General features: G+C 33.1%; 1 non-coding gene across 1 annotated transcript; it reads right to left on the bottom strand.

The window, feature by feature from the left end:
• Window positions 1-973: 973 nt before the first annotated feature.
• LOC111741849 lies at window positions 974-1,076 on the bottom strand. Its single transcript, XR_002781109.1, has one exon. It is a non-coding gene; the product is annotated as a U6 spliceosomal RNA (small nuclear RNA).
• Window positions 1,077-3,478: the final 2,402 nt, after the last annotated feature.

Genomic DNA, 3,478 nt, shown 5'->3' with positions numbered 1-3,478 from the left:
CCACCTGGCGCGCGCGCGCGCGCGCGCGCACACACACACACACACACACACACACACACACAAATAGTTAGACCTGTGTATTTTTATGCTAGGTTTAATGAAGAATGGACAATCATGGAAGAATATAGTAGTAGGTTAAGAAGTATGAGGTAATTGTAGTAAACTGGGGACACTTAGCAAGATCTGTTTGTTAGAATTCTTCTTGGCTCCCTTTGCCTTTGGAGATAAGGATGCTCCTTTTCTCTCTGGGTAAAGGCAGGATACCTTTACTGAAAAGTTTTTGACCTGTTTCAGGGAAGAAGGGCAAGGGGAGGGGAGGAGGTCAGAGTGATTTTCTTGCTTCTGCTTTTTTTCCTCTAATCCCTTCAGCTGAAAATATTCAAAATGCTAAGGTGCTATATTTGAGGGTAGCATGTCCTGAACCCCGTCAATGTTAACGACAGTTTATAGCTTAAGTCCATCTTTTTAAAATCTTTTTCTTAATGATTCATCAAATTTTAAAATTTGTTTGAATACTAATCTCTATGGATTATATGTGTAAAAAATATTTTCTCTCAATTTATGGCTTATCTTTTCCATTTTTGAAAAAGTGACTCGATGCACAGTTTTATATTTTAATATAGTTTTCCACTTAATATATAAAAGTCAAGGATGGGAGTTCCAAATTGCCAGGTGAGTCTAATCTTCATTGTCATTCAGGAACCCTGGTTCCTTCTAATTTGAGGCTAAGTCACCACCAAGGATTTTGCTCCATTTGCATGGTTGAAACAAGATTGCAGCTACGTCCATGTTTCAGCAAGCAGGAAATAATAAGAGTGACGTGGGCACACATGCTCTATGAAGAGAAAGACATAGCACTTTTTTTAATAGAGTGAAAAGTCATACTTTTGCTATGCACACCATACATTATGCTTTGACTCATTGTTTCTTCTGAGCTAATCAGCAAATGGTGTGAGAAAGCTGGGGCGCTGCACAAAAAATGGAATGTTTCATGAATTTGCGTGTTATCCCTGTTCAGAGGCCATGCTAATCTTCTCTGTATTATTCCAATTTTAGTACAGTCTTGTGATGCCAAAGCAAGCACAAGACATTGTACTTTTAATGTCTGCTCACATTCATTTGGGGAGAACTTATTCACATAACCACATCTAACTACAATGGAGGAAGAAACAGTCTCTGGCTGTGCAGCTACACACCCGCTGTTGCCTTCTTCCCCTTGGAAGAAGGGGAGGAAGATTTTATATATACAGTTGACAACTTCACCACAGGGAGCTTTCTTTCTTTTTTGTTATTTGGAAGAGCTCATATAGTTGCAATGATCTCTTTCTTAAAGCTCAATATAACTCACATATAAAATCTTAAGGGTCTAATATTTTTTTGTGGGAGTATTTTAAATTTATGATCGAAGCACTTTACTGATGATAGAACTATTTAGGCTTTTTATTTCTTCTAGAGTAAATTTTGGTAAGTTATATTTTTTTCTAAAACTTTGGCATTTCGATCTAAATTTTCAAATTTATTAGCATACTTATTTGTATAAATACTATTTAATTATTATTTAAATATTTGCCAAATCTGCTATTACATTCCCCCTTTTTAAATTCTATTAGTTATGTATGGCTTTCCTCTCTCTCTTTTCTTTTTTCACCATTCTCACCAAAGTTTTGTCTATTTTATTAGTCTCAAATAATCAATTTTTTGGCTCTACAGATAATATTTATTGTGTCTTGGCTTCTAGTTTATGATTTTCTGCTTTTATTTATGTTCTTCTACTTTTGTTTATTCTGTTGTTCTTTTTTTTTGTTTTAACTCTCTAAGCTTATAAATTTCTAGCTTTCTTATTTCCTAATATAAACATTTTAAACTAAAAAATTTTCTCTACATGCTGCTTTAGATGCATCCCAGAAGTTTTGATATTTGGTATTTTCATTATCATTCAGTTTAAAGTTTCTTAATTTTTACCATGATTTCTTCTTGGTCTCATGGGTTAATGGTGCACTTTTATATTAACAAATAAATTTTAAGTTATATTTTTATTAATTTTTAATTTAATTGCATTACAGTCAGAGATTGTGGCCAGTAGAGTATTCTGAGTACTAGGCATTGTTACCCTTCTTTTTTACTCTAGCCCCTTTTCTTGAACTAAACCTGTCCTTCACTCTCTCTTTCTCTAAGAGAAGAGAAAGGTTTTCAGAGGTTCCTATTTTCCTCTTATATCAGGCCACTAGCCCAACTGACATGCCTAAATCCTACAGCAAGTGGACCATAGGCTCAAACTGCAACTTATGCCATATATGTAATTTTTAGCCCACTGTACAGTACATCGCTCTTGAAACTAGTAGACAGCATTTATCAAAGGCTCATTATGTGCCAGGCACAGTACTAAGAATCTTATACATATTATCTACTTAACCATCTCAACAAGACTATTATTAAACCCCCATTTTGCAGACAAGTAGATCGAGGCACTGAAAAATTACTTTTCCCAAGACACACATCTTCAAGTGGTAGCACTTGAAGAGAAGAATCCAGTGTTTGTCAGACTCCAAAGCCTGTGCTATATGAGTGCTCAAATGAGGTTTGCTGAACAAAAAATTGCCCTTTTCACTAGTCCACTGCCAAAATGAAGTTTATTGCCACTGGGTCATGCATTCACACAATATTCTTTGTTATCGCGTCATAAAATATTCAACACTTGTTCAAAACACTCAGAAATTTGAAATTATCTTTCTTTTGGATTATTTCAAATCATCAATGAAGCAACAATGTGAAGAATTACAAGACATCTGCTACCTGTCTTTAAATATAAAATATTTCGTTGTTACACATTTTTCTGAGAAACCAACAGATACTCTCGAACCACCTCCTCTTCTTAATGTTCCCTGTTAGTGCTGTTAAAGCTCAAGAAATTGTGAATTTTCTGAATAAAGATAATTTGCAATCTCCCTTAAAAGTTACTTTTTGTTGTTTCTTCTTCTTGTCACATAACTTTCTTTTTCCTCATGGTAGATGTCATTTTTTACAACTAATTCCATATATATTTAAATTTTTGTATTGCATTTATGTTCATGGGTAGAAATTTTCTTAAAATATTTAAAACTTCAATACGTATTATGAGGTACATTTTATTACTCATTTTAAAAGCTGTGAGATTTTTTTGTTGTTTCTTTCTTGAATTTAATGACAGCAAGCAATATTTGAAATTTTTTTTGATTTTAATAATCTACTATTTCTAGCATAAAATGAAAGAAAAACTTACAACACGTATAGTTAAAATAATAGAGCTAATGATAATTATCTACGTTTTCTTATTGTGGTAAAATATATATAACACAAAATTTACCATTTTAAGCATTTTTTTCAGTATAAAATTCAGTAGCATTAAGTATATTCACAATGTTGTACAACCATCACCACTGTTCATTTCCATAACTTTCTCATCATCCCAATTGAAAATCTTTACCCATTAAATAATAAC

The sequence above is a fragment of the Pteropus vampyrus genome, unplaced genomic scaffold, assembly GCF_000151845.1.
Source record: "Pteropus vampyrus isolate Shadow unplaced genomic scaffold, Pvam_2.0 Scaffold82, whole genome shotgun sequence".
In the NCBI taxonomy this organism is placed as follows: Eukaryota; Metazoa; Chordata; class Mammalia; order Chiroptera; family Pteropodidae; genus Pteropus; species Pteropus vampyrus.
The sequence above is the reverse complement of the archived record's forward strand: the minus strand, read 5'-3'. Positions and strand labels throughout refer to the sequence as shown.